Here is a 13,472-nt window from a genome sequence, read left to right as displayed (position 1 = left end):
TGCCCTCTCTACCGCCTCCTGGGCGGCGGCCTCCGATGCGAGGAAGAAGACCACCCTTCCCGTACATTCTGAGCCGCCACGATGGCGTGGCCCCACCAACCCTCGCCAACGCCCGCACGTAGTCTCCACGTGGGGCGAGGCGGGCACCAGGAGCAACGGACGCCGGGCTCCTGGTCAAGGTGGAAAGGGTCCCGGCCGCTGTTAGATGGTGTGGTGAAGCGGTGGTCGGAGGAGCGGCGGCAGGCGGGGGGGCCGCCGCACCTGGGCGTACGCCCTGGGAGCCGGGGGAGGGCACCGCAGAGCGGGTGGAGGGAATAGCGGGGAGGATGCCGCAGCCGGGAGCGGGGCGCGGCAGTGGGGCAGGTTCCGCCATGGAGGGCCTGGCTTCTTAGCGGGGCCTTACCCTTCTTCCCACCCCGACCCTTCCCACCGGCGTGGGGGAGCTCCCCCGATCGGAAGGGAGGGACGTGGCAGCAGCGGAGTCGCCCCGGTACTCGCGCTGCCAGTGCCCCAGCAGGGCGGGTGGTAGGTGGAGCGGCACGGCGGGCGAGGCTGGGTAGGGCAGTGGACATGTTGGGCAGGTGAGGAGGGCAGTGGGAGCATCGCGTGGGCCTCCCCCGCCGCGTTCCCCGCCATAACGAGAGCGGGGAGGGGACAAACAGCGAGGGAGGGGAAGGAGGGGAGGCGACACCCCTCCCCGCTTGGCTGCAGGCAGGGGAGGAGGGTGCCAGAAAGGAAGGCTAAAGTGGTGGGAGCAGCCAAGGACCTAGGGGTGGAAGGGTGACAGGACACCGACGCAGAGGGGAGTTCCGGCTCCTCCAGTTTGCACTGGGGATCAGGGGGACAATGGCAGATGGGCGGGGTGCAGTGAACAAGGGGGAAAACAAATGGGGAAAGGGCAACAAGCGCAGTGGGGGGGGGGGGCGTGGGCGCACGAGGGAGGGACCAAACAGGCGACGGGAGCACAGGGTGGGGAGAAGGCTAGCTGGGATGGGGCAGAGGGACCACGGGGATAGCTGCAGGGCGGGGGCTAAACTAGCAGGCCACAGGGAAATAGGTGGGGCGGACAAAAAAGGAAAGGGCAGTCCAGGGGAGGGGGAAGGGGGTGCGCCACAGGCACTTGTGCGAAGTCAATAATTATAGGCTGCTGCTGCTGCAGGCCCAATGAGGCAGTGGGCGTGGGTGGATCAGGCGAGCAGCTCAGTCCCAGAGGCAGAGTCCCAAGGCGAAGGAAAACAGCAGCAGGGGTGGTGGAGGGGGCAACGATGGTGTGGGGGCGAAAGGGAACACAGAGGACCGGGGGCAGGCCCACGCCACACCCCCGTGTCCAACAGACACAGTCCAACCCACCACAAGAGCACAGGTTGAAAATACTCAGTCCAGGAATACCCCTCCACAGTGGTCTCACGTGGTCTTCCAACAGCAGGCGGTCTCCTCCTCCCCTTCACCTCCTCCGGCCCAACAGCTCGCCAGCAGCTGCGCCCAGTGTCCAGCAGCTCCAGTGGCGGTGGTCTGGTCTCCAGGCAGGAGGGACCCGCTCAGAAGGTGTCCTCAGCAACAAGAGCTGGGGGTCCCTCACACCCCCCTCTCTGGGAAGCGGCCAGCAGCCCCCCCGTCCCCAAGGGCTGTAGGTGGAGTAACAGCAGGAAGAGGGGGGGGGGGAAATCTACTAGCTAGCCAGGCAAGCTGAGAGCAGGGAGAGGGGTGGGTGGGTGGCGTCTACCCAGCCAGGGGAGCAGCAGAAGCAGGAACAGCAGAAGCAGCAGCAGCAGCAACAGCGGCAGCAGCGAGGGCCCAGCGCCCAGCAGGACAGCAGCAGCAGCAGCAGCAGCCCTCTCCCTCTTTCCTCCACAGCAGAGCGGTCGAAGGAGAGGAGCTACTCCTGGCCCAGGAGAAGCAGGGCTCTGTTCCCTCACAGGTATGTTAGCCTCAGGCTAAACAAATCCCTAGTACCCTGGTACCAAATGGCTGTTGCTCCAGGTTAATCAAGGCACCAGCGCAGAATTCCTTCTAGAAGGCAGTAGAGATAGCTACTTTAATTAGAACACCTGCAGCCAATCAAGCAGGCTAATCAGGGCACCTGGGTTAAAAAGGAGCTCACTCCAGGAGCCAGAGGAGAAAGAGTGTGTGTGAGGAGCTGGGAACAAGAAGGCAAGGCGCTGAGAGTAAGAGAGTGTACTGCTGGAGGATTGAGGAGGACAAGCGTTATCAGGACACACAGAGGAAGGTCCTGTGGTGGGATAAAGAGGTTGGGAGGAGGCCATGGGGAAGTAGCCCAGGAGGGGTAGCTGTCATGCAGCTGTTACAGGAGGCACTATAGACAGCTGCGATCCACAGGCTCTGGCTGGAACCCGGAGTAGAGGGGCCGGGTTCCCCAAACCTCCCAACTCCTGATCAGACACAGGAGGGCTGACCCAGACTATGGGTTCCACAAGAAGGAAGATCACTGAGGTGAACAAATCCGCCAATAAGCACAGGACCACCCAAGGCAGAGGAGGAACTTTGTCACAATATATAAAATATAACTCTGAGGGCCTATTGTAACTATGCAAAGTCTGGGCCATTAATGGTGGTTTGGAATCTTGATGGCTCCCATTAACCAGGACAATTGTCTGTAGATGGCTGTTTTACTTGTGAGTCTTCCTGTATACTATGTGCTGGCAAGTGGTTAATGAAGTCTTACAGCAACATGTGATCATGTCACCTGAACTGGAATCCATCTTTAACCTGGTACTTTTCCACTGGGGGGTGGAACCTAGAGGGACAAAAGATTCCCGCCTTATGCAAAAGGTATATAAGTGGGTGGAACAGAGAAAAGGGGGAGTCAGTCTGTAAAAGAAAGTTATTGAAACATCTCTGAGGGTGAGATTTTATCTGTATTCAGTTTTATTACTGTATTAGGCTTAGATTTGTGTGTTTTATTTTATTTTACTTGGTAATTCACTCTGTTCTGTCTATTACTACTTGGAACCATTTAAATCCTACTGTATTTAATAAAATCACTTTTTACTTATTAAGCCAGAGTATGTATTAATTAAGCCAGAGTATGTATTAAACCGGGGGAGGAGGGGAGAGAGAGAGAGAACAGCTGTGCATATCTCTCTATCAGTGTTATACTGTATTCGCTTTATACAGGGTAAAACGGATTTATTTGGAGTTTAGACCCTATTGGGAATTGGGCATCTGAGTGTTAAAGACAGGAACACTTCTTAAGCTGCTTTCAGTTAAGTCTGCAGCTTTGGGGCATGTGGTTCAGACCCTGGGTCTGAGTTGGACCAGATGGGCATCTCTGGCTCAACAAGACAGGGTGCTGGATTCCTAAGCTGGCAGGGAAAGCAGGGGCAGAAGTAGTCTTGGCACATCAGTTGGCAGTTTGCAAGGGGTTTACTGTGATCCAACTCGTCACAGGAAGCATACAAGGAAAATACTTTAAAATGAAGCCAGTTGCAAAAAGAAAGTCCTCTAATTCCATGCCCAGAAGAAACTCAGACTAATAAACATAGTCATGCTGAAAGTATCTGCCAAAACCATCCTAATTTTGTGGTGTGCTGAATGTCTGCCTGGATCACACATGTATTTTCCTAAGTTTCAGAAAATCTCAGAAGTAATGAACAGCTAGTGTTTACTTATCTTCATCAAAGTGTTCTCAAGCCATTACTCTTCAGTCACCCTTACGCTTGTGCCCAGATTTGGACTTTTTCCTGATAAAGACCAATATCTGTGCAAATTATTAAGGCAGACTGGCAACAGCCAAGAGGACACACAAGTGAGGCCTTCAGAGGTGTGATAAGGATGGCGAAATAAATTTCCAGTCCACTAAGTCATCAAGTTTTCTGACAAGGAAAATTTAACTCTTGTATATCTCATAGGACTAACATTTCTTTTATGCAGTGAAGTGCGTCATAAATTGTTTAAACCGTTGCAGGTTACACCAAGTGTACAGTGATTCCCAAGCAGCTCTCTCACTTTAGCATTTCAAGGTGATGAAATTTAGGTCTCCAAGGTGACAATTATTCAGATAACCTACATCAAGTCTAGACAGCCCGCTGTTTGGTTGTCCTATACTCAAAGATATGTGTCACATGGCTTCCCCATGTTTGTGGTTATAATAATAATAATTATTATTATTATAACTGGAGATATACCAATCTCCTAGAACTGGAAGGGACATTGAAAGGTCATCAAGTCCAGCCCACTGCCTTCACTAGCAGGACCAAGTACTGATTTTTGCCCCAGATCCCTAAGTGGCCCCTTCAAGGATTGAACTCACAACCCTGGGTTTAGCAGGCCAATGCTCAAACCACTGAGCTTCCTGGGAAGTGCCAGTGTATAAGAAAATCATTATTTCCATATCCCTAAACGTTGGAAATAAAATGATCAGACTTTGCCATACTGATCACATAAAAGAGCATGCATTAGCTTTCTTCCCTGATGTCTTAACACAGACACCTCTCTGTCTTTTGCTAAGACTTGGCTGCATCTGTTATCTTGCTGTAACCTTCTCAACCATTGCAAAATGCCAAAGTCCAATGTTCTGAATGCCAGGCAGAGTAGTGCATTATGGAGCTGCAGGCTCAATGCTGTTTCTCTATAGGACTCATTTTCCAGCCACAGCCATGAACGTTCGGGTCTTTTTTTTCCCAGAATTCATTCATCTCACTAGTCTTTGTTCCCTTAATTTTTCTCCAAAATTTGATGAAAAAGTCCCTAACGGGAGAAGATTACGAGTCCATAAACATCTAATGGCTGCTACATACATTCTACATGTACCTTACCCTTATTACTCCTGGGAGAATTGTGCATGTGCAGAATTCACATCCCCCACAGATTTCTTTGCTTCCCCGGCAAAAAAATAACTTTCTGACAGGAAAGTAAAGGGAAGCTGCAAGAGCAGTCATGCACCTCTCCCTGGTGGCACAGGTACATCATTTCAGGCACCCAGAGCAGCCAAAAGAGAGATAAATAGCTGTAGGGCTGGGGACTGACCCTCAACCCCTGCATCTGGAGCTCCCTGCACCCAGATGCCCTGCCTCTGGACCACCCCCCCACTGAGCTCCCTACACTCAAACCCCCACCCTTATGAGCCCCACCACCCTGATCCTGCACATCCAGACCCCCACACCACTGACCCCCAATTCAATGCATACGGATCTCCACTCCACCAAGCCCCACTCTCCCAGCACCTATACCCCCCCCGCTGAGACCCTCCACACCCAGACCCCTCCACTGAGCCCCAACCACTTTCACCTGGAAGTCCCTGCAGAGTCCCATTGCCCCTGCACCTGAACGCCCCCCAATGAGCCTCTGTGCATCCAGATCCCCGCACACCTAGATCCTCTCTGAGCTGCCTTTGTCCAGATTGTCCTACACAGAATCCTCTCACCCCACACCTGGATCCCCCCACACAGAGCCCCTCCACTTGTGGATTCTGCCTGGTTGAGCCTGCCTGCCCCACACCTGGTGCACCTGGCGCAGATGGGCAGGGCCCCAGGGTGTTTCTGGGGCATACCCAGGCTTTGTGCTGTGTCAGGGTCAGCTTCAACCTCACCACTGAGTCCATGTCTTGGGGATTTTGCAGATTTTTAAAATATTGTGCACATAATTTTTAATTTTTTTGGTGCAGAATACCCTCAGGAGTACCTTATTAGGTCATAAAGAGGAATTCCCTATCTCTATGCCCTAAATCCACACGGAATTTTCCTCAAGCCATAAACCTGCTTCTGCATCAATGCACATGTATAAATTAGGCCTTTATTTCAACAAATCATTTATAGAGTCCACTGCTTGGGTCATGCTGAAATATTGCATGGAAATCTCACTGCACAACCCAGAATGGGACCCCGAGGGTGTATATTCTGAGCTGGGCTATCATATTTATACCTGTTTAATTACCATCCATGTGATCACTCACCACTACACACTGCACTCTGGTAGATACAAGCAAACTATGCATAATATTAATCTGAACTTGAACCTGACTAATTGAAGAGATTGGCTATAAAGGAGCTGTGGCACTACTTCATCCTGCAGTATGTGTTGGTGCCAGCAGCAGAAGAACCCCAAAACAAAAGCACTGATGAAAATATTGCATCCACCCCAACCATTGATATTTGGAAAACATAAAAACAAATGAGAGTTTCAATGGATTTGACTCTTTTACAGCCCCATGTTACTAATCATCCTGAAAATCAGTTTTCTATAGAAAAAATTATATGCTAATTAACTCCCTGGACGGTCTAATGAGTTTAGCATGTTACAGCCTCCCTGAAAACACTGATTTATTTTGTAGCTGCTTTAAGTTTCAGCTCAAGAAAATAAGGGTCCAATTCTTCTCTCACCCTGGTGTAAATTAGGAACAGTGCCTTTGAAGTCAATAGAGTTATACTGCTGTGAAACAGAGGAGAAGCAGAACCCAAATCTCTAGTTACATTTAAGATTCAGAATTTAAAAAACAACAAAATGCAGCTCAATATTAATTAGAGCCAAGGAGGCAAGGGAAAGCTCAGAAACAAATGTATACTGTACCTGTCCGAAAGGTTTGTCCAGTTTCCTGCAAGTATATGGCATATCTGCTGTCACTTGAGAATCAGGCAAAGGTTCTTCACAAAGTGTGAAGGACATCTGTTCTTCATTCATCTAGGGTTATTTCTGTATTTGTTTACATATTTAAAGCAGGGAAAAGCCTTCCAGGTAATGCTGCAAACCAGATGCCAGCTGGAACCTCATTAGCACCTGCTAAAAATCTTGCCTTCCTGCTCTAAAATCCTGAATGTTTTGAAAGCACAAGGACACTAAAACACTCAGGAAAATAAGATGACCACAGCTGTGTGCAGAGAGGATTACAAAGGAGTTCTACAGATAATTTGTTGGGAAAACTGGGACCAACAGGCATGCTCTGCATGGAGGAGGAAAGCTGGAGATGTGCCTTAGTGGTGAAGGACATAAATATCTCCATAGCCCTTATGGCAATTAAGGAGTCACAGGCCATGATTCCTGCACAAATAAGCGAACTATGAGGTGATGTCTCAGCCGTAAATAGGACCAACACCACAGACACTTTGAGAGAGCAGTGCAGAGGGTCAATAGTGTCGCAGGCAGGAAGAATGGCACGATGCTGGCTACTTTAGAGCCAAGGCGTATCATCTTGGCTCCTTGAAACAGAGGACTTAGCGAATAGAGGCAGCACAACCACCTTAGAATCACTGGGTCACAGTGGGTGCAATGGGCGAACATACATCTGAGAAAAAGCCTGAGCCACTCCCTCACACCCTGATTCTCAGCTGCTGGAAGTGCATAGCCTTCTGGGGAAGCAAGCAGCACCTAATGAGAGTGAAATTCCTCAGACACAAAAAAAGGGCATGTGATTCCAGAAGCAGAAGATACAGAGCGGGGAGGTGATAAGGTCACATAGGAAATCTGTGCCAGAGGCAGAACCCAACCTCCTGACTATTATCCACTAGAGTGTGCTGCTTCCTGATCATAGAGAAATACCTGGCCTAGCTGACTGGTAGATGGCTACTGTCACCATGGGAGACAGCATTATGGACCCTGGGTAGTTATGAACCAACTACCTATTCCATGTGGCCCCATTCTGCATCTCGCAAACATTAATGCATTTACCCTCTCAGCAAGAATGACAAAGAGAAGTTTTATGATCCCATTTTACAGATGGGAAATGAGGCACAGAGAGGCGAGCTGTGAGGGGGTAATTCCCAGCTTGAGGAGACATACTCACGCTAGCTCTGACTGAGCTAGTGACTAGAAATACCGTAGTTGCGGTGGTGCAAGCAATGGGAAGGGCTAGCCGTCCTGAGTACATGCTTAGTGTCCCTGATGGGTATGTACTCAGGTCAGCTAGCCCACCAGCTGCTCCCTCTGCAATGGTCACACTATGTTCAGCTTCAGAAAAGCTAGCGTGGATATGTCTCCTGGAGCTGGGGGTATAGTATCAGAGTCTGTGGTAGAGCTGAAAATTAAATCCACAGGCCACCCTTCCTTCCAAAGCCAAAAACTCCACAGCCATTGTGCTGAACACCAATGTCTTATAAACCCATCCCATGTGTTTCCCTTCTAAAATGTAAAAAACCTTCACGTAGTACCAAGAGAAAGAAAGGGTGCAGTGGGCAGGTTCTGATCCCAGAGTCCTGCACGGTCAGGGACACAGGTCTATCTCCTCCAGGGGCTTCAGCTGCCAGTCAGCAGCCACAAGCGCAGCACCACTGCAGTAAGAAGAGATAGACTGGCAGGACTTTAAACTCTGCATGTTTTACACTGGATCAGTTTGAAGTTCCTGGGACAGATGGCTGTGTAACTGTGATGCACTGGAAGATGCACAGTGCTCAATGGCCCTCGAATTTCTTCCTCCTGCAGGATGTTAAAAACCAAATTAATGTTTGTGCAATGGATTGCATTAGGGAATTTGTGGGAGTGCAGCACAGCTCAGGACCTGCTCTGCATTTCCTACTTCTTTATGCACCTATATGTATGTCTCTGTATCTGCTTTTCTATTTAGCAGCCTTTAGAAAGGTGTGAATGCCACATTTAGAAGAAGCCAGGCTTCTAAAACCTGCGATAAATACTCATGCAAGGGGACAAAGACAGGCTAATGTTGAACCTCACTGGGCCTCACTGGGTCTCACCCTGGGACCGTTCAAACAGTGCTGTCGTGGGGCAGCCATTCAACAACCATAGCAACAAAGCTGGGCTTTCATTAAAACGTGGAGGAGGGATGACAGTAGCAGGGGCCTCCTGGGGAAGCACAAGGAGTTGGAAGGAATGAGACTGGCATTATCTCTTGGTGGAAGGAGATGAAAAAGAAATTAAGGAAAATGACTCCCCCTCCCCCTGCCTGGGGGGATTCTGTCCAGATGCCATATGAATACCCAGATGAAGACATTTACCCATCACGCAAGAACAACTCATAAGCACACTATAATTCTAGGTCTGGGCAACATTCCTGATGTCCATAGATGAAAATCAGGAATTCCCCAATTTGCTCTTGTGCAGAATTTTACAACAGAACATCCTAGCCCTGTTCATTCGTGATCAGTGACATTTTGACCCTGAGAGCACATGGAAAAGCTTCTGTGGGTGCCAGTGAAGGGGAAAAGCAACGAAGTGCAGATCTCCTCACCTCTAAGAAGAAACTACAAAATGCTCCGCTTCCTTAGAAACAAGGTTGAGAATGTGATTTTTTTCCCCCACCAAAAGTGAGTGGTTCTTCTTGTCACAACATTACAACTTGAGCCTGCAGAGAGGGGAATTTATAACATCAGCTGTAACGTCACCTTCTGACTATGATGCAGCAGCACACACTGTGAATATGCAGTGATGTGCATGGTGTATCACAATATGGCCCACAAATGGAGCTAGCTGCATGCCCTTCATCTCCTGAGTTTGTTTAGTTGTTCGTTTCTCCACCTGATAGTGAAAGTAAGGCTATATCCATCCCCAGCTGGTGTCAGGAGTATTTAATAACTACCAATGTTCTTGTATATGTTAAAAGTTGGTTGTGCAAGTTGTCTGCAGTGTTGTTGTAGCCGTATTGATCCCAGGATATTAGAAAGACAAGGTGGGTGAGGTAATAGCTTTTAGTGGATCAACCTCTGTTGATGAGAGAGAGAAGCTTTAGAGCTTACACAGAGCTCTTGTCTCACCAACAGAAGTTGGTCCACTACAACTTGTCACCTCACCCACCTTGTCTCTCTGTTATGTAACCTTGCAGTCTACTTACATATTGGTAGGTTCACACAAGCAGAGTCCCCAGAATAATGATGCAAGCACAAGCTCAGTAAACAAAAGATCACAGCTATTATCTGAAGAGGATATAGAGGCAACTGTTCCCGCCGCAGATGTTGCAGTTACCAAAAAGTTCCCCAATATTCTAGAAGCAGGCAGAACAGTCACCCCTGTACTTCCTCTCAGAGATATTTCCTGAGACAGGTGTCTTTCCCACCTGGAGCAGCCACATCCCTTTGGGGCTCTCTGTGGGTGTGCGCCAGGAAACACCCTCTCTCTCAGTCAGCACAGTGACTATTACAGCTCTTCCCACTCCTGACATGCTCTCTGCAGCCTGGTCCTTAGCCCATCTGTGCACATCATCAGAGAGGGTGGAGTTTGTTGTGTTTCCCTATCTCGTTATTTATGGAACACATGGCCAAAGGAATTCTGCACTTCCTTTCTCCACTGAGTCAGATAGTTAATGATTCCCACAGACAGCGCACCTGGCAACTCCACGTTTGTGCTGCATCATATACCCAATGCATCACAGTGTAGAGAGGGATTCCTTCCTGGGCCTGTTGCCAAAGACATACCATTAAATAGCCTCGTTACCAGCAACAGGTTTTGTTAGATTAATAGAACAATTATTGACAACTACATTATTAGCTTTTATGTTATTAAACCTCCCCCTTCCGAGGGACTGGTAATTACAGCCTCGTCGTCTCGCCAGCAGAGCCGGGGGTAATATCCAGCCAGAATGTGAACAACTTTAGGCTCACAACACTTGGAGGCACCTTTCAGCCCTCCAGCCAAGGAACCAATGAGGCAGCAGGAGCCTCCCCCAGTCCCACTGCTGCAGAGACTGTTGGCAGGCTGCCTAACACACACCAGAAGGTTCTTTAGAGAAGAGTGGACTTGCCTTGCCAGCTCCCAAATCCAAGCAGCAGCACTGGCAGGAGAGAAAGGCCACCCAACTGCACGTAAAGATATCACAGGCCACTGGGGTGTAGGAGAAGGTCACCAGGCATCACATCCTGATGTCACCAGGTCCAACGTTGGCTTGGGGGACTAGAAAGCATCTCCCCAGTCCATTATCCTTCTTGTCTATTTGGATGGGGAATGCATTTCTGTTAGCAGCTCAGATAACAGCTTGATAAGAAATTGGAAGACTATTTAATAAAAGCAATTTAACTGAGGACTACGAGTTGCACCCACTTAAATCCGACTCATCTGCACACACTAAGAACTCTTTGTTAAAAAGCAATTTCCAACCCCATAAACGTGGGGAGACAAACTTGTTTAGCTCTTTGTTGGATGAACCGAGCAATTCTGACAAACACCTTCCTAAATATCTTTCCTTCCCCATACTAGCCAACCCTCCCTCCTATACACTTTCTTTTCCTGCAGAATAGCCTGATACCGAGGATAGGCCCCTGTTGCCCATTTCCCTCTTCTGCTCTAATTAAGAGACAACTGTTAAACACAAAGCAAAAGGATTAATAAGAATTACTGCTCTTATTGAATTCATCTCGGTGAAAGGGCCGGGACCACAGCATGTAGCAGAGATGGGCCTGGGAATTCTAATTTGGGGGAGGAGGGTTGTTTTTACTTCACAACAATAAGCTCTGCAACATACTAGCAGCAGCATGGCTGCATCTGAATCTTTTAATTCCCCCAGCTCCAAACAACTGGAAGGAAAAAGGCCCTGCTCCAGTCCATTCTGAGACTTTAATGACCATTAAAAGGCAAGCAGAGGTTTGAATCTCTGAGCTGTGCGGTGTCACTGGTACAGGAGAAGCAGCCCATTTCTTTTAAGTAAAATGTTGCTAGGAACTCATTGCTTCAGCAATTACCTCTGAAACACATTGTTTCCTCAAACGCATTAACATGTCAGATCATGGCAGTGCTTGACATCCAAACACGCCTTGGAGGGCTGCAATTCAATTTAAGGATCACCTCCTCTGAACAAGCCAACCTGCAGATTTCACCAAATCAGAGAGAAATTCTCAGGGCACACTTTGATCATGCTGCTTCCTAAATTAAAAAGAAAATTGTAAGTGTTAAACATCTTTAACAAGTCATTAAACCTCAGCCATAATCCAGGAAGAGTCCCTTAATGAGTAATGACATATGTTGTGAAGGCAGTTATCTCCTAATGTTAGATGCTGAGATAGTGCTATGAAATGGCACAGTGTTCAAAAGGGATGTATCATCACTAATGAGAGGATAATTCGAAGCTGTTCTACTGAGAGCCCTGGAGGAGAATTCCTATCGCTGCTGGAGGGGGAAGGATGTGTCTCTCCCCGTCTTCTCATGTACCTTAAAGAGGAATGGGAGGCAAAGGCATTTCTCTGAATGAGCAGAACAAGGAGCTGGCTGTAGGGGTGCTCTGGGCTGCTCTGATGAGAGGGAGTGACAGTCAATGTGCTTGGTCAGCAAAAGATGTAGTGGAAGTGCCAGTTATCCTCTGCCCACATAGGCTGCCCTCTTCCTCCCCGCAAAGGAGCTCCTAGAGCAAGTTAGTTACATCCCTTTGTTCCCCTCCCCAGCTGACTGCTGGTGACATCCTAGGTACAATGGCATGTCCCTGAAAGGGAGGGTATGGCAGTGGCTGTAATGGAGCTCACAAAAGGGATGAGAGACATCAGGGGCTCAGAGAGGTGACAAGTTCCCAGTAAGGGAGCAGCGCATTGAATAGCACAAAGGACCCGGATTCCTCTTTCATTAAACAGCTCAGAAATCACTTCAACATTGGGCCTTTTAATTTCCATTCCTGTCCATTCCTTGGAGCAGTTTCCCATTAACTTCCTGTGGCTGCCCAGGGCAGAATACCACCGTCTGTCCGACAGGGACCAGGATGAGCAGTGGGGATGGGGGTCTGCAGTGCAGGTGACAAGAAGGTCTCAGTGGTGAGGAGAGGGAGAAAGTGGGGGTAGCATCTCCATGCACAGAAGTTGGTAGTAGGAGGAGCTGGGAGGCTGGGACCCCTTTCTTATGAACAAGATTTCTCCTTTTGCCTTCACATTTTCATTTAAAGATCATTCTATCAATGAAGACAATGTGAGAGGTTGTGCAGGGAAGACAAGGAGAGGTCTGGTCTAGGCACAAGAACTCCTGTGTGCCCATCCTGGCTCTGCCACTGACTTGCTGCGTGACCTTGGCCAAGTCAGTTTCCCTTTCTGTGCCTCTGTTCCCCCAGCCATCCACTGTGTTTAAGAGTACTGAGTTACTTCCCAGTGGCTGTGAGCATTAAGGGGTTAATTGTTGCAAAGTGCCCTATATTCTTTTAACTGTATTGGTCTTTCTCTGATAACTCTTTGCTGTAGACGGTGTGTCTGTTTTGTTCTGAATATTCGCTGCAGCACAACGCTCAGCCCCAAGTTTTCAGCCAGGAAATGTATCTATTTATAAATACTAAACAGAAGCGACTTGGACTTTTTAAGAGCAAAACCAAAATCCTTCAAGCAACAAACACCTCACAAAGCAAAGAAAATTAGCTCAGTAGAAATGTTCCAGCACCACTTGGGGTCTGGCCTGAAGCCACAAAGCCAAGGAAGTCAGTAGAGGCCAAACATCAGCCTAACTCCCTGCTGGCATCTCAGGGGACCTCACAGACAGCTACAACACCAACAATGCATGTGGCACCACAGAGCAGAGCAAGGGGGAGCTGCAGCTGCTACACAGAATTTCCCAACTTTTGTTGGTTTAGGACAAAATCTTCACTTGCTTCTGTCTGAGCTTTTCCTGCAACT

The sequence above is a fragment of the Chelonoidis abingdonii genome, chromosome 25 (genome assembly GCF_003597395.2).
Source record: "Chelonoidis abingdonii isolate Lonesome George chromosome 25, CheloAbing_2.0, whole genome shotgun sequence".
Lineage (NCBI taxonomy): Eukaryota > Metazoa > Chordata > Testudines > Testudinidae > Chelonoidis > Chelonoidis abingdonii.
Note: the sequence above shows the minus strand (reverse complement) of the source record.